This window comes from Ahaetulla prasina, chromosome 6 (genome assembly GCF_028640845.1).
Source record: "Ahaetulla prasina isolate Xishuangbanna chromosome 6, ASM2864084v1, whole genome shotgun sequence".
NCBI lineage: Eukaryota > Metazoa > Chordata > Lepidosauria > Squamata > Colubridae > Ahaetulla > Ahaetulla prasina.
This window is the reverse complement of record NC_080544.1, coordinates 39032708-39055713: the sequence shown is the minus strand read 5'-3', so window position 1 is coordinate 39055713 and position 23006 is coordinate 39032708. Positions and strand designations below refer to the sequence as shown.

General features: G+C 39.8%; 1 protein-coding gene across 1 annotated transcript in view; it reads right to left on the bottom strand.

The window, feature by feature from the left end:
• The window catches only part of TCERG1L (transcription elongation regulator 1 like), a 228374-nt gene that overhangs the window by 196121 nt on the left and 9247 nt on the right, over window positions 1-23006 (bottom strand). The window lies entirely within an intron of this gene.

Sequence of the window (23006 nt, the reverse complement as noted above, 5' to 3'; positions counted from 1 at the left end):
AATTTGTCTTGGTGCATATGCTCTCAGTGTACATAAAAGAAAATACGTTCATCAACAATTCTAAGGTACAACACTTAATGATAGTCATAGGGTACAAATAAGCAATCAGGAAACGATCAATATCAATATAAATTGTAAGGATAAAAGCAACAAAGTTACAGTCATACAGTCATACATGGAAGGAGAGGGTGATGGGGACAATGAGAAGATTAATAGTAGTGCAGACTTAGTAAATAGTTTAACAGTGTTGAGGGAATTATTTGTTTAGAGTGATGGTGTTCAGGAAGAAACTGTTCTTGTGTCTAGTTGTTCTGGTGTGCAGTGCTCTGCAGCATCATTTTGAGGGTAGGAGTTGAAACAGTTTATGTCCAGGATGTGAGGGGTCTGTAAATATCTTCATAGCCCTCTTTTTGACTTGTGCAGTATACAGGTCCTCAATGGAAGGCAGGTTGGTAGCAATTGCTTTTTCTGCAGTTCTAATTATCTTCTGAAGTCTGGGTCTGTCTTGTTGGCTGTCAGAACCAAACCAGACAACTATAGAGGTGCAGATGACAGACTCAATAATTCCTCTGTAGAACTGTATCAGCAGCTCTTTGGGCAGTTTGAGCTTTCTGAGTTGGTGCAGAAAGAACATTCTTTGTTGTCCTTTTTTGATGACGTTTTTGATGTTAGCTGTCCATTTTAGATCTTGTGATATGGTAAAACCTAGAAATTTAAAGATCTCTACTGTTGATACTGTGTTGTCTAGCATTGTAAGAGGTGGAAGTATGGAAGGGTTTCTCCTAAACTCTACCAGCATTTCTACAGTTTTGAGTGTGTTCAGTTCCAGATTGTTCCGGTTGCATCACGAGGCTAGTTGTTCAACCTCCCATTGGTATGCAGATTCATCATTGTCTCGAATGAGATTGATCACTGTTGTGTCATCTGTGAACTTCAGTAGTTTATCAGATGCATCATTAGAGATGCAGTCATTGCTGTACAGAGAGAAGACAAGTAGGGAGAGCACAAAGCTTTGGGGGGGGGCACTATGCTAATTGTCCAGGTATCTGATGTGATTCTGCTTAGCTTCACCTGCTTTTTCCTGTTTGTTAGGAATATTTTGTTTGTTATATTTTTTTGAACCCTAAAATAAGTGCTTGGCCTTATTGTCATGAGTTCAAAAGCCCAATTGGGCTTATTATCAGGGGATGCCTTATTTTCGGGAAAACAAGTTATGAAAGTTGTAAAAGATCTGACGGTACCAAATCAGGGAAGCCAGCATATATTCAAAATGCCCTTTACACTTGATTCCAAAATGAAAAAGGAAAGGATATTATTGCAATATATCGTCTTCCAAAGAACGAAACTGAATTCAATAATTGATAATGTAGAACTACTACTTCATTAGTAGGAGGAAATTATTTCCAATCCTTTCTTTTCATAATATTTACTTTCTAGGTGGATAGGGGATACATGTCTTGCTTGATCATAGCTCAAAAACAGGGAAAGAAAAAAAATATAAAAATCTTAAGGAAAGTTAATTTGACAAATGCCAGCTGTTCTCCTCTCTACACAGGCTAACGTACGGAAAAAAATTTAAATAAATCATTAGCTTATTATGTTATTCAGCAAATCTATTTAATTGACAATGAAGTCCTTCAGACATTAAGGCAACAAGTAAGTCAGCCAAGAGCCTTGTTGGAGATGACTCATGATTTTAGATATTTCATAACAGGTGCATGTTTTAGGATTCCTTTTGAAGATCAGCAGAATCCAAGAACTGTTCCTTGTTGCTGTTTCACTTATGATCACAACAACATTCATGACTTCTTAATTAATGGAAGTTAAAGACTGGATATTTCAACTGACTTTCTTGCCATTATGGCATATGAACATCTAAATAATTATATCTATTAAAATTGCGATAAAAACAGGAAACAGAAAAGCAATAATGTCAATAAAAGACTTGCGATATTCCTACCCTGAAAAACCTTTCTCACCAGTTGTGCTCTTGGGAGTAAAATCAATAGTTAGCTTATAGTTGCAATAAAAGTAAGTACATCTTCATCAAAATCAAGAACATTGATTGTCGATACTGTAGCTGATCTCGTTCCTCAGAGTTATTTTAAACAGCTGGCCTTTTCATAGGGAAGGATTCTTCAATGTTAGAATTACATTTTAATTAATGGAAAAGAATGGTTTTAAATGTATTTTTAATGAATGAATCCTGTAAGGCTATGCTGGATATGGTTTATTTGTTAACCTTGCACCAGTCTGTTGCACCCAATTGCTATGTAAGTTTTGAAAGTTGCAACATGATGCATCTGGAGGGCAAAGGATTAGAAAAAGCTATTCTAGACAATACAGTATAATAATAATAATACAACAACAACAACAACAACAGAGTTGGAAGGGACCTTGGATGCCTTCTAGTCCAACCTCCTGCCCAGGCAGGAAACCCTACACCATCTCAGACAGATGGTTATCCAACATTTTCTTAAAAATTTCCAGTGTTGGAGAATTTACAACTTCTGCAGGCAAGTTGTTCCACTTACTAATTGTTCTAACTGTCAGGAAATTTCTTCTTCGTTCTAAGTTGCTTCTTTCCTTGATTAGTTTCCACCCATTGCTTCTTGTTCTACCCTCAGGTGCTTTGGAGAGCAGCCCGACTCCCTCTTCTTTGTGGCAACCCTTGAGAGATTGGAACACTGCTATCATGTCTCCCCTAGTTCTTCTTTTCATTAAACTAGACATACCCAGTTCCTGCAACCATTCTTAATATATTTTAGCCTCCAGTCCCCTAATCATCTTTATTGCTCTTTTCTGCACTCTTTCTAGAGTCTCAGCATCTTTTTTACATCATGGCGACCAAAACTGAATGCACTATTCCACGTGTGGCCTTACTAAGGCATTATAAAGTGGTATTAACATGTACCTGTACATTGCAAAGATCAGGTGGGATGCTCTATGTCTCCATTAATCTTTTATGGAGAGTAGACTGTCTTTTGTCAGTGGCGGTAGTTTTCATTTCTACTACAAGGTTTCAAAACTGTTTTCTATGTTGACAGAATCAGAAAACAGTAGATGAATGAGTGAGTGGGTGGGTGGAGGGGAGGGAGGGAGGGGGGAAGAGAGGGGGAAAGAACAGAAACAATTTGGAATTTTTAAATCCATATGTATGCATGTATGTATTCATTGCAAGAGAAAGGTACTGTGCAGTATGTCTCACAAAAGGGAACTAAGAAATTATACTGCATACAAGCTTGTTGTGGACAAAATAAAAAAAGGTGGGGGCATTCTGTATATCTGGAGTGGTATAAAAATAAAAGTGGGCTATCAATCTAATAGTTAACAAAAGTAATAAATAAATATCTAATAGATAAGTTAATATCTATTATATGATCTTTAAATAATTATGCTGGGAAGACAGTGACATTGAAATAACTGAAAAAATCTCATTTTTTTCTGAATGGATTTTCTTTTGCTGTTTTAAGATAATTTGATCTATTTCAAAAGAGAGTGAAGGATGCCGGGTCCTGGTTGGATATATTCTGAAATTAATGGTAACCAGGATTATACGTACAATTGTTCTCCAGCAAAGAGCATTGCTGTGTCATTCTTAATTGTTGCTCTTGCTGTTGTTTAATGCCATACAGATATTGATTGCTTTTGCTCTGTCACTCCAGCTCATCTGCTGTCCGACAAACATTTCAAAGGCTCCCATGAATGTCAGGAAACAGAGAAGTCTAAAAAACATTAGTACATGATACAGAAAATCTTTATGTTGGAAGCAATCAGCCTCCCGCCAAACACTGCTTATAAAAAATTCATTATTATAGACATGAAAGAAGAAAGAGACGTACAGAATGAAATAAATCTGCAATGTAATTAAATATATTGTTTAAAAAAAAACACTTGTTACTACAGTCTATACAGAAAACACTTAGAAACTGGGTGACTATTAGCATAAAGTGAATCTAATGTGGGCTTGAGTCTTCTCCCACTCTTCCCATGATCACAGATCTTCCTTTGTTTCTCTATGTGTCCTGTATGGATCCCATCGCTCTGGATGGATGAGATAGGCTCTCTAAAACAAAACACATTTACACTACTTGCTGATCCCAAAATTGCAAATCTTAGCCAACTTCACAGTAGCCTTGGTGCCATCTGTGGATTGGCTTTGATTTCACTATATACTATACATGTATATCCTAATGATCAAGGGTGTGCAGATTGAGCTAAGGCAGATTGACCATGATCCACACAGATTTACTAGTTACTATTGCTTCCCATTTCCAAACCAGTAATATATGCAATATATCCTTTGTTGTTGTTCAGTCGCTATGTTCTGCCCAACTCTTTCTGATCCCATGGACCCACAGCACATCCAGGAATTTCTCTCCTCCACTGACTGCTGGAGTCTTGCCCAAACTTAGGCCTACTGCATCCATGACACTATCTAACCATCTCATCCTCTGCTGTCTCCTTCTCCTTTTGCCTTCAATCTTTCTCAACATCAGGATCTTTTCCACGGAACCGTCATTTGATGGCCAAAGTATTTGAGCTTCAGCATCAGTATCTGTCCTTCCAAAGAAGAGTCGGGGTTGATTTCCTTTAGAATTAACTGAGTTGATCTCCTGGCAGTCTTCTCCAACACCACAATTCAAAAGCATCAATTCTTTGGCAGTCAGCCTCCCTTATATATCCTATTTCAATTGATCGAATCAAAGAATAAATATCAATTAAATTGTAAATAGAGGTTCTCCAGGATTATCTGTTCCCAACCAGGCCCTTCAGATCTCACATTTGCTCATTCACTGCCTCTATAATTAAGTCTATCCACATTGCTTCTGGTTATCCTCTTTTCCTTCCATGATTCCTAGTGTTATGGACTTCTAAATAGAACTAAGATTTTACATAATGTGATAATTTGATCCTGATCATCTGACACTTGAATGAAAACTCTGGATTAATTTGTTTTATGATCCATTATTTGTTTTTCTTAGCTGTCCCTGTTATTCTCAGGATACCTTCCCCAACATAGAGTTCAAATACATCTATGCTCTTTCTATCCTTCTATAGCAGGAGTCTCCAACCTTGGCAACTTTAAGCCTGGTGGACTTCAACTCCCAGAATTCCCCAGCCAGCTTTGCAAAGCAAAGCTGGCTGGGGAATTCTGGAAGTTGAAGTCCACCAGGCTTAAAGTTGCCAAGGTTGGAGACCCCTGTTCTATAGCATCTTCAAAGCCCAAGTTTTGTTCCCATAGAATATCACAGAGAAATCATTGTCATGCAGTTATAATCTTCGAAATTCTAGACACATCATGACATCTAAATATCTTTTCCAAGGCTTTTGTTGCTGCTCTATCAAATGCTAGTCAGAGACATATTTCTTGACTAAGGTTCCTTTACTGTTGATAGTCAATCCTAAAAAGCAGATGTTACCTGCCATCTCAGAATCTTCATTGTCAGTTCTAAAGTCTGTCATTGTACCTATCATCATTATTTTTATCCTCTTTATATATAATCTTAGCCCCGTGTTTTCACTGTTCTATTTTCATTAGTGAAGCTTGCCTCTCATTTGCATTTTCAGCAGAGTACTGTCATCAGTAAAACACAAGTTATTGATGTTTCATCCCCAGGTATTAAAACCATGTTTATCTTCTTCCAAACCAGACTCCTTTGACAGACATTCATCATCTAGGTTAAATAAATAAGGCGAAACTATACAGACTTGTCTCTCTCCTTTGTCAGCCTGGATCTAGTCTGAATGTACATATTCTATGGACTCTGGCCTTCCTGTCTTATGCATAAATTTTGCATGAGGATAATAAGATGGTATGGGATTCCCATTTTCTTAAAATATTCCACAGATTGACATGTCTGACACAACTCATCCCTTTGTACAATTAGTACTTACTGACCTCTTTCTTTCTTTCTTTCTTTCTTTCTTTCTTTCTTTCTTTCTTTCTTTCTTTTTTCTTTCTTTCTTTCTTTCTTTCTCCCCGTCTCTCTCCTTCTTTCTTTCTTTCTTCCCTCCCTTCCTCCTTCTTTCCTTCCTTTCTCTCTCTCTTTCTCAATCTCTTTCTTTCCTCCCTCCCTCCCTCCCTCCCTCCTTTCTTTTCTTTTCTTTTTTTCTCTTTCTTTCTTCCTCTCTTTTTTCCTCTCTCTTTTTTTCTTCCTTCCTTCCTTCCTTCTTTCCTTCCTTCCTTTTCTATTTGGTTTTCCCAATTTCCCAATTTTCCAATGTGCATCAGCAGTAATATACCTTGTTCTCGGGCCTTTTCTAAAACCAGGGTGAACATCTGGCATCTCTATTTCTATGTAAACTCCAGTAGACTACACTGAATGATTGTAAGCAATATTTTACTGGCATGTGAAATGAATAATATTGTATAATAATATTGCTATACAAGAGTTTGCACACTCTTTTTAAGTCTCCATTCCTTGATATTGATGTGCGGATTGGTCTCTTCAAATGTGTAGCCCACTGTGTATCTATCCAGATTGCTAGGATAATAGGGTTAGTGATTCTTCTTCTGTTGAAAATCAGAAGTATACTGATTTAATATTTAACATTTCTTGAACTGAATAAATTGTGAAAATAGTTCAAATCAATAATTTAATTTTGGAAAGTTAGGAGCTGGGATGGAGAGGTTACACTAATCTTGCAGCTGTTCCATCAATGAGCATTCTGATGGATTTCTGAACAAGCTGCTTTCTGTAGAAATCATTATATATATATTTTTGTCACAACAGTATATATAAGCATAAGCATGAAACAACTATACAACATATAAGTGTATATATAATGAAAGAAACAATAGGACAGGAACGGTAGGCACTTTTGTGCTCTTATGCACACCCCTTATGGTCCTCTTAGGAATGGGGTGAGGTCAATGGTAACAGTTTTTGGTTAAAGCTTTTGGGAGTTTGAGAAGAGACCACAGAGTCAGGTGGTGAGTTCCAAGCGTTAACAACTCTGTTACAAAAGTCATATTTTCTGCAATCAAGATTGAAGCAATTAACATTAAGTTTGAATCTACTGTTTGCTCTTGTATTATTGCGATTGAAGCTGAAGTAGTCTTTAACAGGAAGGACATTGCAATAGATGATTCTGTGTGTTAAACACAGGTCTTGTCAGAGTCGGTGGAGTTCTAAGTTTTCTAATCCCAGGATTTCAAGTCTGGTGGTATAAGGTATTTTGTTGTTTATTGAGGAGCGGAGAATTCTTCTTGTAAAATATTTCTGGACTCGTTCAATTGTATTAATGTCAGAGATGTGGTATGGGTTCCAGACAGATGAGCTGTATTCAAGAATAGGTCTAGCAAATGTTTTGTATGCTCTGGTTAGTAGTGTAGAGTTTTTGGAAAAGAAGCTACGCAAAATTAGGTTTACAACTCTTAGAGCCTTTTTTGCTATGTAGTTGCAATGGGCTTTGGCACTTAGATCATTTGATATAAAAACTCCAAGGTCTTTAACAGGGTGGGAGTCATCTGTAAGGTAATGTCCATCAAGCTTGTACTTAGTGTTTGGGTTCTTTTTTCCAATATGTAAGACTGAGCATTTGCTGGTTGAGATTTGGAGTTGCCAAGTTTTAGACCAATCGGATACAAAGTCAAGGCCTTTTTGAAGGGTAGTAGTATTGTTGGTGGTGTTAAATAGTTTGACATCATCAGCAAAGAGAACACAATAACTTGAGATATGGTCACAGAGATCATTTATGTATAGTATGAAGAGCGTTGGTCCAAGAACGCTGCCTTGAGGAATGCCACTTTTGACAGGAACAGGATTTGATAGGGCATTGACAATTTTGACCACTATTTGACAGGAAAGCAGTTATCCAATTGTGAAGAGGTCCTGAAATGCCATAGGATTTTAGTTTTAGGAGAAGTTTATCGTGTACTGCCGAGTCAAAAGCTTTGCAGAAGTCTATGTAAATTGCATCTATTGCTTTGCCTTGATCAAGATTAACAGCCAATATGCTTTTGCAGTGGAGAAGTTGTAAGTTACATGATAATTTTTTTCTGAAACCAAATTGTTTATTAGAGAGTAGGTTGTTTCTAGGTGGAGGGTAATGGATTGGTTGATGATAGATTCCATTACTTTGCAGGTGACGCAGCATAGAGAGATTGGTCTGTAATTTTCAACTAGGCTGGGATCTCCTTTTTTGAAGGTAGGGATGACTGTGGCTAGAGACCAAAGTTTGGGAAGGGAACCAATCGTGAAAGCTTTATCAAAGATTATGCTTAGGGGTTTTGCTATATTAGTGGAAAGTTTTTTTAAGAAGTATCCACATAGTCCATCAGGCCCAATAGATAAAGATGGTTTCATTTTGTGAAGAGCTTTTTCAACATTATTTTCTGTGAAGTCTATATGTATTAAGTCATTGTACTCATTGTTGGTACGATTGGGGAATGTCGGATATGTGCCATCACTGTTAACAAAGACTGAGCCAAAGAATGTGTTAAAGACGTTTGCTTTAACTGTTTCATCGTTACATTCTTTGCTGTTAGATTCTTTTAGTGGTGGGATGGATCTTGACTCTTTAAGTTTATTGTTCACAAAATTATAAAAAGCACGATTGGAATTTGTGCACAGAAGGTCTTCTTCTTGCTTTGTGTGGTAAATGGTACATTCAGTTTTTATTTGGTTGCAAATATTTCTGTAGCAGTTTTTGAAGTTTGCTACATAGCCCTTTTTGGTTCTTCTCCAGAGGGATTTTTTTTTGGGGGGGGGGGGATTGAAGCTTTTTTTATTGATATGGGTAATTTGTTTTTTTTTATTTTGGTGGTGATTTGTGGTACGTATGGTTTGATGATTCTATTGATTTCAAGTAGGAAAACTCTATAGTGGTCTTCGGCAGTGATACAGGTTGAGAATAGATTTTGCCAGTCAAGAGATGAGAGGTCATTGTTTATGAGGTCATAGTTGGCTTTTTTGAAATTGTAGTTAGGAGTACTATTATTATGACGATTTATGTGAGGGCATATATTGAGACAAAAGTCTATCATGCAGTGGTCACTGTTGGAAAAGGGTTCTTTTATTTGTAGTCCATAAATTGAGTTTGTGTTATTGCCGAAGATGAGGTCAAGGCAGTTATTGAGTCTTGTATTGTTAGTTACTAGTTGTTCAAGACCTAGGTCTGTAACAGCGTTGTATAATGTAGTATGGCTTGGTTCAGTTGTACATTCATTTGTTATCCAGTTAATAAAAGGTAGATTTAGGTCACCCAGGAAGATGAAAGGATATGGGCATGAGGTAGCCCATGTTAGCAGTGTGGTTAACATATTTGCGTGAGCGATGTCGTAGTTAGGGGCTCTGTAGCATAGTAAGAATCAAAGTGTGGTGTTAATGGACAGGTCGCATACAATAGTTTCAGGAAGAGAAAGTTTATATGCTACTTGAATATTTTTTGGGTTCAGTGATTTTTTTGTAAAAGATAGCCACTCCACCACCTCTGCAGTTTTCACGATCTGATCGAAAAACTTGATACTCTTTGTTTGAAATAATGGAGTCAGGGAGGGATGAGTTCAGCCATGTTTCACAAACAAATATAATATCAAATGTACCATTGTTTAACAATAGGATAAATTCAGGTAATTTGTTTAAAATACTTCTTGCATTTATTAATTTACATTTGAGACCTGCGGTGTAGAAGAGGTAAGGGGCGTGCATACCTAGTTTTGATTGATAGTTGATTGAGGGTTATGTACAACAGGTGGTTGAAGGAAGGTTGGTTGAGCAATGAGTGGTTGATCATTGGATGGTTGGAGATTTTGTATGGGTGGTTGGAGGTTAGTTGGTTGATCAACAGTTGATTGAACGGGTGGATGGATGTTTTGATTGTCATATGGATGGATGCCTTGATTGATGGATTGTTGGATGTTTCGATTGAAGTGTGGTTGAGTGACGGCTATTTGATTGTAGGATTTTCTTTTTATGCAGTCAGCACGGTAAACAATGTAAAGGTTGGTTTTGCCTTCTTCTTGCCGTCGTTTGAGCTCTGAACGAAGTTCATGGGATTTAATATGTTGTAGGAATGATAAGTGTGGTCTAGCTCTGAGTTTGTTGAGGTTGAAATTGTTTCTGGCAATTGTATTTTTAGTATAGATGAAATTTCTTTTGCTGGTTTCATTTTTACATATGACTCTACAGAATTTAGACGCCACTGAACCATCATCATATATTTCCACTTTGTTTCAGTGTCTTATAGATATCATTATAATATTGCTTCTTGTTTCTTTTAAAAATTTTAGACTGCGAGATGGGTGGCATATATATATATCACAAATAAATCACTCTCTAAAATTCTTTGTCAAGTTCTTTCCTGTATCTTTTAAAAGCTTGATGCTTAATCAAATCAAATAATGTTCCACAAGTTGATTTCTTATAATTTTGACTTTATCTGGCTGCACAGTGGTTAGAATGCAATATTGCAAGCTAATTCTGCCAACTGCCAGCAGTTCCATCCTTCTGAGGTTGGTAAAATGAAGGGCAATATGTTGGGGGCAATGTGTTGTGCCTCGTCCTCCGTCCTCTCTTCAGCCAGGCCCCTCCCATCTACACCCAGGCCTGTTATCAGACTCCGAGTCTGATAATGAAAATGAACGGCCTGTCATGCCTCCAGCCCCCGGCCCTGGTCCCATACCCAGAGAGGATTCCAGGAATGAACAAACAAACCTGATAAATGTCACTCCTACAGCGTGTGAGCAGGAAGCCAGCCACGTGCTAGAATTACTGACAGCAGATCCAGCTGAAGAGAATTCAAAGTGGGAGGATCCTTGCTTCCGGAGATCTGAGAGGTGACGCCAGCAGAAGGAAGGGAGGGGCAGGCCTGGATAAATGCTGAGTCATGGAGCCACACCCCACAGCCTATATAAAGGACCTGCTTTTGGCATTCCAACCTTGAGTCAAGCAAAGTCTCATCTTGTTTGCTGCTATCGCTGAAGTCAGAACTTGGACTCCTGCCTGCCCTGATAAACCTCGAAGGAATTTGACAAGCTGCAGAGGCTTTGTTGCCACGCTTGATACGGACTTCCTAGACCCGGTCGGAGGAGGAGGAGGGGGACACGACACAATATGCTGATATTTGTAAACAACTTAGTAGTGATGTAAAGCAGTGTGAAGCAGTATATAAATCTAAGTGCTATTCCTAAGTGGTATCTCATTTCAAGAAAAGCTTCAGTAGTTTAATACATCTCTTTTGTAAATCAAAATAAGAGAGTTTTCTACATCAATCTTCTGATTTATTCTGTTTGTACGTCCTCTTTAGTTATTGAGACATTGGCTAGTTTCAAATGTAAACCCATTGTGGCATCCTTTTCCATTTTCAAATCTACAGCATCATTTTCTGTATTACTTTTGTAGTCCGGCATTTTTTTAAAAAATCCGTCTTCAAATCCAAATTCACTTCAGCTTCAACTTCTGTTTTATCAAGTAAATTCAATTCTTCTTCTATATTCTCTATTAAATCCATATTTTAGTGTTAAACAATCATGTAATTTCTGAGTACACTGTTCCCATTGTTTCCAAACTGCCTTAATTTCTTTTATAGTCAAATAATATTGCTCCGTTGTATATTAATGGGTGTCTTCTCCTTTAACTATAATCTTTGATTCTCTCTTGTTCCATCTATTTAACCTTCAAAATTCCCACTTAGCATATATTTAAGATATTTTCCAATCAACAAAAATTTCACATGGGAAGATTTCTCACGAAATCAAATTTTATTATATGTTCTTCTATTTAATCTTTAAATTTATATAAAACTTTTTTTTATCTAGACTAGAAGGAGATTCTCCTGACATCATGAAGTTTGGCTTTCAGAAGGTTCTTAACTTCCAGTAACTCACTAACAAACCACTTCCTAAAGAAGTAGACAGGAAATAGATAAAACCAGTGTCCCTTTCAACAGGGGTGGCAAACTGGCGGTCCGTGGCCTGAATGCATCACATGCAGACCACACCCACCCTGGCTCTGCAAAGGCAAAAAAATATCAGGATATGTCACATGACATGATCAAGTTTGACACCCGTGCCTTAGAAGGTACCAAACTGCAGCTTAGGTAGGATAGTTATTTATCACTTATTTTCTTCTATGAGCTCACTTATTGTGAGCTCATAGAAGAAAACTATAGTCAGAGGCTTATGGGACTCATTGTAGATCTTCAGTTCTAAGTATGACATGTGATGAGTGACAAAATTATTGACTGAAGCACCTATCTAAAATAATCATAGCCTTAGGATTGGCTTATCAATCAAACTGATTTTTGGAACCCACCCTCCCTCCCTCCCTCCCTCCCTCTCTCTCTCTCTCTCTCTCTCTCTCTATATATATATATATATATATATATATATATATATATATATATATATCTATATCTATATATATATCTATATCTATATCTATATCTATATCTATATCTATCTATCTATCTATCTATCTATCTATCTATCTATCTATCTATCTATATATATATATATATATATATATATATATATATATATATATATATATATATATATTCACTGTGGATAAGGAATCAAGCTTTGTTTTTCAGTTTATTCTTTGCACCTGGATTCTTTCTTCCTTGATTCTCACTCCTGTTATTTTAACTTTTCATTGCTTCTGTGATCATGCGATACAAAAACCAGCTTCTGAGTCACCTGAAAAACTATCAACAGACCCAGATTTACTATCTATCTATCTATCTATCTATCTATCTATCTATCTATCTATCTATCTATCTATCTATCTATCTATCTATCTATCTATCTATCTATCTATCCATTATCTATCTATCTATCTATCTATCATCTATCTATCTATCTATCTATCTATCTATCATCTATCTATCTATCTATATCATTATCAATCTATCATCTATATATGTATGATCTATCATCTATATCTATATTTCTATCATCTATTTATCTATCATCTATCTGTCTATGTATCTATGTATCTATCTATCTATCTATCTATCTATCTATCTGTCTATGTATGTATGTATCTATCTATCTATCTATCTATCTATCTATCTATCTATCTATCTATCTATCATCTCTATATCTTTCTATCTATATCTATCATCTATCTAACATCTATCTATTATTATCTGTCTATCATCTATATATGTAACATCTATCATCTATATCTATATTTCTATCATCTATCTATCATCTATCTGTCTATGTATCTATGTATCTATGTATCTATCTATCTATCTATCTATCTATCTATCTATCTATCTATCTATCATCTCTATATCTTTCTATCTCTATCTATCTATCATCTATCTAACATCTATCTATTATTATCTGTCTATCATCTATATATGTAACATCTATCATCTATATCTATATTTCTATCATCTATCTATCATCTATCTGTCTATGTATCTGTCTGTCTGTCTGTCTGTCTATCTATCTATCTATCTATCTATTTATCTATCTATCTATCTATCTATCTATCTATCATCTATATCTATCTTTCTATCTCTATCTATCATGATCATCTATCTATCTATATCTATCATGTCATCTATCTGTCTATCTATCTATCTATATCCATCCATCCATGTTTGCACATATAACATATAAAAAATTCTTTTTTTTTTGTGATGTTATCAACAAATACACAGGAACTCATGCACATCTCAAAAGAAGCATCACAATGTAGTCATACATACTAGCTCATTAATATTCTGAAGCCATAATATGTTTGGCATAAGTTACAATTGAGCTGTCAGTGTAATTGGCAACAGTTAATTAATTGGCATTCTTCAGATGAAATAAGATAAGCCTTCTCCATTCCCTTCATTTTTTAAAGTGTTTTGTCAGTGTCAGTCTGTGCATCAGTGGCATAGAGGGAAAATAAAAATGAATTTAAGGAACAGAAAGCACTAGCAAATTTGAGATTTGGTCCTAGTTAAGCTGGAATTTTGGAAGAAAAAACAAAGAACAGTAATCAAGGAACCATAAAATTATTTTAACATTTCCCATTGTAATAGAAAAGGACTTGATTTCATTTCCACTCTAAAGCAACAGAAAGTTTCAGGATGAGTTACAGAACTATTTCAGAGATCATTGCTATGAAATAATAACAGAGAGGAATTTTCAACTGTTCTGTCTTTTCTTCTCTCCAGTGGAAGGAAGCCTCCCAGTTTTCCATTCATGATTCAATCCAAGTCAGAAGGCATCTGAGAGAATTTGGCTTACTGGAAGCTTCTTCTGTGGTTATTGGAGCTACTGTAAGGAATAGTCAGAACAATTGAAGTGAAGCAATGTGGCCATTTCATTTCACTTTTGGAAATAAGGCCACATGGTTTCAAAAAGTATTGACAAAGCAAAGCCCCCTCCCCCTTTTGAGGGGACCCTAGTGGGTAATGGGGGGGGGAAGAACAGTAGCAGCATCCTCTTCCACCTGGCCATAATAAAACTCAAAATGATGTCAAACAAGTTCAAAAGTATCCTGTAAATGAGGCAGAGAAGAGGAAATCTTTCATGAAAGAAAAATATGGAGAAACCAGAAAATCTATTAATTAAATGTATTTTCTAGCTTTAGAATAAATGCCTTACAATTCATATCCTTATCATCACTAACACCATTGCTAACACCTGTCAACCCTGAAGCTGACCCAACTGAGTCCATTTTGAGGCTTCAGGGCTGCCACAACTGTAGCTAAGGGATAGGGAGGGAGGAGTAGAGATAGCTGGGGTTTATAGCCAAAACAAAATGCTTTCTCTTGGGAACCAAAGACATTCCAATAGGTGCTTGGAAGGAGGGGACTGAGGTCACCTAGCAACTGGACTGTATCCTGATTGGACCATGCCACTGATCGTTTTGAGAAAGTGAAAAACTTCTACTTCTGATTAGGTGAAAGCCATGGGAACATTTAGAGTTGGTTTTCACCAGCCTGTGCCAATATGGCATATCCAATAAAACTATTCTTTGAGCAGTCTACCTGTCTTGGAGTTTTGTTTGCTGTGGGTATGTTACTTGTAACCCTGACACCACCATTATAATCTACTCAAACCCTTGTTTTTCTTCTGTGGCAGAAGCCACAATATCCATTCTCATTCTTCTGAAGGCCCTAGGGCAATAGTTAGTCACATAGCAGGAAAAGAGGACATAGTGTTCTTCCAGGTCTGAAGTAAAACTATCAAGATGGTTTACCAGTGTGAATGTAAGGATGCTCAGAATACCTTTTAGAAGCCATCTTTATTATTAGAACCAAACTGAAAAATTGACCAAAGTGGAACGATTGAGCACATAACGGGATGGCTTCACTTCATTCTGGGCCTTTAATCAAGTGTTATGGATACATCTCCAAATCTTAAGACTCTGTAAGACTCTGATTGGTTCTCAAATGGTGGCTGGTAATGACACTGAACAAGATCCCCAAATCTCTCAAGAGACTCTCAAAATCTATTGTAGTTTATAAAATAAAATTTAGGGGTAGGCTATCTTCAAGTTATTCTCTGAAATCACATAAGCCTTTCGAAGCCCGCTGTTGTGGCTCTGGCCCCCGAGCCTGGCCTCATGGAGCAGGATGACTCTGAGAGTGAGGGGGAGGAGCCGACAAGGCCTCCCTCTCCAGGACCCTCCTCCTCCTCCCTGGCAATGCCCCAAGCTCCAGCTGCTGAGGATCAATCCTGGATCGACCCAAGGCAGCAACAAAGAGATAAGTGTGCACAGCAGAGGAAGAGGTGTGGCAGGCTTAGAGAGTGCTGAGTCACGGAACCATATCCCACAGGGGATAAAAGCGGGTGGAGCTGCCATTGGGCTTCGTGACGGACAAAAAACTACCCAGCGTGTGTTGCAGCTCGGTCGCTCGGGATATAAGGCCTTTCTTTCCTGTAAGCTTGGCAATGGGACTTGGATACGAGTGTTTTTATCTCTGTCCAAGATAAAGACTTCAGAACTTGGCAAGCCTCTGCACGGTCTCTGCCAAGCCTTGTGCTTCCTACAGAAGAATCAGGTCTGTGTCAATAAAAGGACTGTGAAACTCGCATTTCTCTGTGAAGTGGTAGGGGGCACAGAACATCCACCCATATCCTTTGGCTGTTAAAATAAATAAAATTTGGGGAAAACTATAATCAACCTTCATTGCTTTCAAGTAAGAAAAGCAATGTTTTCAATAACTGCTCATCTTGACACATAATATACTTGTTTTACTTAAAAAGTAAAGTGACCAAGTAAATTCAAAGCCTATATATAATTTGGTTGAATGTCACGCTGAATGAGGAAAGGTCACTAATGCATAGCATGCAAAAAGGCTACATCTAAATTACCATATAATAGTATGATTCATTGAGTAGTTGATAATTTTTCTGCATTGTATAAAGTCCGAACCATTTCTCTTCTTCTAAACAAGTTATATTAATTAGACAGAATGTGGAAGGCTACTAGAATATAAGCTATGCTTCCCTCCCCCAATAACTAAATTCATGCAGTGTTTGACAGTTTCTTTTTATCTGACAGAGCATAATGATTCATTACTCTTTCCTCCAGAAAATTAAAAGTTTCTGCTTCCAGGTCATTTGCAACTGCCAAATCTGGCTTAGTGAGCATTTGCTAACTTTCACTGCTTCGTAATGAATTAGCAGTCTTTTGTCACTCAGTCAATTGCAACTTGGAAAAAAGTTTAAAAAAGGGTAATTGTCATAAAAAAGAAAATTCTCTATTCTCAACTTCTCAGTATCCCTAATTTTATATATATATGTGCCCAGCTACACTCATCGTAGGTTATTTAACACATTTAAATGAAAAGATATTTCGTACTTATTTATTATTTATTTATTTATTTATTTATTATTTAAATTTGTATACCGCCCTTCTCCCGAAGGACTCAGGGCGGTTCACAGCCAAGTAAAAAATGAATACATTGTAGATACAATTAAAATACTAATAAAAAACTTATTTGAATTGGCCACAATTAAAATTTAAAGGTAAAACCCATTAAAAACCCATAACTTAAGAAAACTAACCCAGTCCAGCGCAGATAAATAAGTAAGTTTTGAGCTCATGCGAAAGGTTGAGGTCCGGAAGTTGACGAAGCCCGGGGGGGAGTTCGTTCCAGAGGGGGGGAGCCCCCACAGAGAAGGCCCTTCCCCTGGGTGTCGCCAGACGACACTGTCGCGCCGACGGCACCCTGAGGAGTCCCTCTCTGTGAGAGCGCACGGGTCGGTGAGAGGTATTCGGTAGCAGCAGGCGGTCCCGTAAGTAACCCGGCCCTATGCCATGGGCGCTTTAAAGGCGTTCACCAACACCTTGAAGCGCACCGGAAGGCCACAGGTAGCCAGTGCAGCCTGCGCAGGATAGGTGTCACTCGGGAGCCACGAGGGGCTCCTCTATCACCAGCAGCTGCATTCTGACCAACTGCAGCCTCCGGATGCCCTTCAAGGGGAGCCCCATGTAGAGAGCATTGCAGTAGTCCAGACGAGACGTCACAAGGGCGTGAGTGACTGTGTACAAGGCATCCCGGTCTAGAAAGGGGCGCAACTGGCGCACCAGGCGAACCTGGTGGAAAGCTCTCCTGGAGACGGCCGTCAAATGATCTTCAAAAGACAGCCGTGCATCCAGGAGAACACCCAAATTGCGCACCCTCTCCATCGGGGCCAATGACTCGCTCCCGACAGTCAGCCACGGACTCAGCTGACTGTACCGGGATGCCGGCATCCACAGCCACTCCGTCTTGGAGGGATTGAGCTTGAGCCTGTTTCTCCCCATCCAGACCCGTACGGCTTCCAAACACCGGGACAGCACTTCGATAGCTTCATTGGGGTGGCCCGGTGTGGAAAAGTACAGCTGGGTGTCATCAGCGTACAGCTGGTACCTCACACCGAAGCCACTGATGATCTCACCCAGCGGCTTCATAGATGTTGAACAGAAGGCGAGAGAATCGACCCCGCGGCACCCCACAAGTGAGGCGCGCGGGGTCGACCTCTGCCCGTCAACACCGTCTGCGACGGTCGGAGAGATAGGAGGAGAACCACCGATAAACGGTGCCTCCCACTCCCAATCCTCCAACCGCGCAGCAGGATACCATGGTCGATGGTATCAAAAGCCGCTGAGAGGTCTAATAGGACCAGGGCAGAGGAATAACCCTATCCCTGGCCCTCCAGAGATCATCCACCAACGCGACCAAAGCCGTCTCAGTGCTGTAACCGGGTCGGAAGCCGGACTGAACGGGTCCAGATAGACAGTTTCCTCCAGGTGCAGGGGAAACTGAAATGCCACCATATTTCTACAACCTTCGCCGCGGCGGGTTGGAGACCAGACGATAATTACCTAAAACAGCCGGGTCCAGGGAAGGCTTCTTGAGGAGGGGCCTCACCACCGCCTCTTTCAAGGCGGCCGGAAAGACTCCCTCCAACAAGGAAGCACTCGTAATCCCCTGGAGCCAGCCTCGTGTCACCTCCTGAGTGGCCAGCACCAGCCAGGAGGGGCACGGGTCCAGTAAACACGTGGTGGCATTCAGTCTACCCAGCAACCTGTCCATGTCCTCGGGAGTCACAGGGTCAAACTCATCCCAAACAACATCACCAAGACCGCCCTCAGATACCCCGTCTGGATCGCCACAATTTTGGTCCAGGCCGTCCCTAAGCTGAACGATTTTATCGTATAGATAACCGTTAAACCCCTCAGCACGCCCCCGCAACGGGTCATCCCGCTCCCCCTGGTGAAGGAGGGAGCGGGTCACCCGGAACAGGGCAGCTGGGCGGTTATCTGCCGACGCAATGAGGGAGGAGGCGTAGGAACGCCTCGCTTCCCTCAGTGCCACTAGGTAGGTCCTAGTATAGGATCTAACTAGTGTCCGATCAGCCTCTGAACGGCTGGACCTCCAGGAACTCTCTAGGCGTCTTCTCCGGCGTTTCATCCCCCTCAGCTCCTCGGAGAACCAAGGAGCCGGTTGGGATCTGCGCCAGGTCAGAGGCCGCAAAGGCACGACACGGTCTAAAGCCCCAGCCGCTGCCCGGTCCCCGGCCGCAGCTAGTTCCTCCGCCGTGCCGGGAGCCACACCTCAGGTGGCGGCCCCCGCTCCGCCCCGAACCTCTCCGGGTCCATCAGGCGCCTGGGACGGTACCATCGTAATGGTTCCGCCTCCCTGCGGTGTTGGGTAGCGGTCAGAAAGTCCAGGCGAAGGAGAGAGTGATCTGACCATGACAAAGGTTCAATGACTATTTCCTTTAAGTCCAGATCTCTCAACCACTGACCAGAGACAAAATCAGGTCCAGTGTGCCTCCCCGATGTGAGTGGGGCCATCCACTACTTGAGTCAGGTCCAAGGCCGGCATGGAGGCCAAGAACCCCCGAGCTACCGTCGATGACGAGCCGGCAGATGGCAAGTTAAAGTCCCCCATGACTAACAGTCTGGGGTCTCCACTGCCACCCCGGCAAGCACCTCCAGGAGCTCGGGCAGGGCAGCTGTCACGCAGCAAGGAGCCAGGTACGCGACCAGCAAGCCCATCTGACATCTATGACCCCACCTCACAAAGAGGGATTCACACCCGGCGATCTGAGGTACAGTGGTCTCCCTCGGCTCTAGACTCTCTTTAATAGCAACCGCCACCCCTCCACCCCTACCCTGGGCCCTCGGCTGATGAAATGCACGGAAACCCGGTGGGCACATCTCGACCAGGGGCACACCCCCTTCAGTGCCCAACCAGGTCTCCGTAACGCCTATAATATCCGCGGCACCCCCCTGAATCAGATCATGTATTAGGGGGGCCTTATTGGCCACGGACCGTGCGTTGCATAACATCAGACGTAGGCCCAGGCTCTGAGGGTCTTGACCATCCGGGGAACGGGAGAAGTCAGGGGGATCGGGGCACTTGTTCCTCATTATCTTTTTTCATTCCCCACAATCAGGTATAGAGATATATAGGTACAATTATTTCTGCATAACTGCCAAGGAGGACAAATAAAAGTCTGTACTGCAATATCTGTAGAATTTATTTTTATATGCATCAGGTTATGCTATGCTACACCTCTGGGCATCCAAGCCTAGATGATACTCAGAACCCCTACCGGGTTGAATTAAATTTAAAATATAGTTGAAATTTCATAAATTAGTCAAGATTTTGATAAATCTCTTGAGATCTAAGAGATGTTGGTATTCCTCCTCAAGATCACCCAAGGTCTTGAAATTATCTGGCAAAATCATACAACATGTCAGTGATAATCCTGCCAAAATCTTGTGGAAGTTACATCATTTTTATTCAAAACATCATGGTTGGTCACACAATCATCCAGATATTTAGACTTGCTTTGGCATTTTTATCCACTTATTGAGTCCTTCCCAAGGACTGGGTTAGGCAGATGTTGTTTTTTGATAATGTTAAAGGATGTAAGCTGTTCCAAATAAAGCTGCCTTTTGCAATTGACTAATGTCAATGCCAATTTTATTCAAATGATGGCCTAAATGCTTTGGGATTGTATTCAAGGTTCCTACTAGCTTTGCTTTCTTTGTTTTTGCCACATAGTTATTCTGCTTCTTTTTGCAGGTTTTTAAATTTTGTGATCCAGTTTTTTCTCTTTTATTCTGCTGCCTCCATGTATTGCAATGTCCACTGTCAAGAGGTGGGTTTTTTTTCCCATATTGACAATTGTTAAACTTGGAATATCATAGGGCAAGTTCTTATCTCTTTGAATTCTAAAGTTTGAATTCTTCACTTTAGCTCCTTCATTTTCTATTACTTTGTCTATGTTGAAGTCCAGCATTTCTGGCTTGCAGAAAAATTTCTTACAGATATTTCAATGCACCATTGTTGCTACTTTGTGAGGCCATTGTTTGCAGTCAGTCTGGGCAACCTTCTTATAACAGCTAATTAGGCCATCCACAGTTTATTCAGCTTCTTTGCAGAGATGGCATTAGGTGTCTATTGCTGTCTTTTCAATTCTGGCTTTGTATGCCTTTGTTCTTAAGCCTTGGTCTTATGTAGCCCCGAATTGTCTCTTTTGTCTCTTCAACTTTCCTGCTCTTGGTCATTATCAGGTCCTGTTATTATCTGCTTTCTTGCTATTTGCATTTTCCATGTACTGTCTGTGTAATCCTTTGCCATATTTTAATACTTTGCCTCACCATTTCTTTTTTCTGTTTTTCATTTGGCCTTTCTTATAGGTCAGTTTTGCCTCTCTGGTATTATTTTAGCACTCACATTATCATATAAAATTGTGTGACAATAGCAGTACCCTCCCCCGTTAATCCATAATGTACATAATGTCACCTACATTTCAGTTCAATAATGCATGAACTTCCTTTTGACCAATGTATGCCAGTGATGACGAACCTTTTAGATACTGAGTGCCCAAACTGAGTGTTCCTGCATGCCCAAACTGAAAGGTGTGCATGCGCGTGTGAACGCATGCACGCGCGAATGAATACATGCACAGACACGCTTGCATGCGCAGCAGAGATCCGAAGACCAGCTGGCCAGTGGGAGGCAGGGCATCCAACACCAGCAGTGTGGCAAGAGGTAAGATCTTTTTCTTTCGTGAGCTTCTGATTCATCGTTTGCAGGGAAATAGAAGCTTATGAAAGAAATGTCATGGAGATCTGAGCTGGACAACAGGGCGCATGCCACCAGAGATGGCTCTGTGTGCCACTTCTGGCAGGTGTGCCATAGGTTCACCATCACGGCCCTATGCAATAGTGGAGAATATCTGTAGGTTGGTTGTAGGGTGAGGGTAAAGATTTGTTCTTCAAGCTTGTAGATTGGCTTCTGAACATTTTGTTACCAGGCTAGGTAACATCTTTAGCACAAAGTTTGAAGACTCCACTGAAGTTATCAGGTACCTAGCCTGGTAATGAAACGTTTGGAAATCAATCCACAAGCTCAAAGAATGAATCTTTACCCTCATATTACCTATGTAGTACCACTATCAAGAGTTACCATCTACAAGAAGATGTAAACAGACACAATACGTGATATATTTTAAGCTTTGAAGAATGTAGCCTTCCTGAAGTTCTGCATCTCATTCATCTGCTTCCCATTAATTTCACCCTCTCAAAACAACAACAACAAGAAGAACAACTACCCTTCAATCTTGTACATTAAAGAGGTAACAAGCTGTGCGCTCCTGAAAAACATGTTAGGAAATACTGTTCTCTTACTAAATAAACATGAGGCAACAGCATAATATGGCTATAAAAAGACAAACGCCTAACTTGTAGTTTCCAAACCATGCAAAGTAATTATAGTTCTACTTTATTTGTCAATATTGACATCAAGGCAGAAATATGAGACTTCAAATTTGACAGCAGGTTTTCCTAAATTATTCCAACAAGTGTCGTTTTGTTTCTTGCTACCACCTGGAGATGTACATGTATTTGTCATCCATGATTGTACGTGGCATTGCTTAGTAATGGTTGCTATTGCTAACAGATCATGGGAAGGAAATGTATCATTTTTACATTCAAAGAGGAGGTAATCAAATTAGCCAAGGTGGCTTTCCACCTCCTTTCCATATGACTCTTAGAAGCTTTCAAGGAAAAGGTCAGGAAAACAATTATCAGTAAAAGTAATTTGAAGTTGAAACCAATTACCAAAATCATTTCTGAATTTCCTTCACTGGATATGTTGAAACAGAAGCTGGACAGCAAACTCTGAGACTTGCCTTGAACTGGATTCAAATAAAGTCAAAGTTGAATTCAGTGGCCTTTCATCTCTATGATGCTAAGATTTTAGAAGCAGCTTACACAACTTAGATCAGTGTTTCTTAATCTTGGCAGCTTGAAGAGGTGTGGACTTCAACTCCCAGGATTTGCTGGCTGGGGAATTCTGGGAGTTGAAGTCCACACATCTTCAAGATGCCAAGGTCAAGAAACACTGACTTGGATGATGCCATCTCACACTGCACTTCAAGAACAATGTGTAATATGGCATGAAATTTAAATTTTCCCTCAGTGAAAAATACTTTCTAAATGGAGAAATTTTCTGATGTTCAAATACACATGTCACAGTTTTACACATTCTGGAGACAATACACATTTGAGATGATTGTCATTGAAATGCTTGCC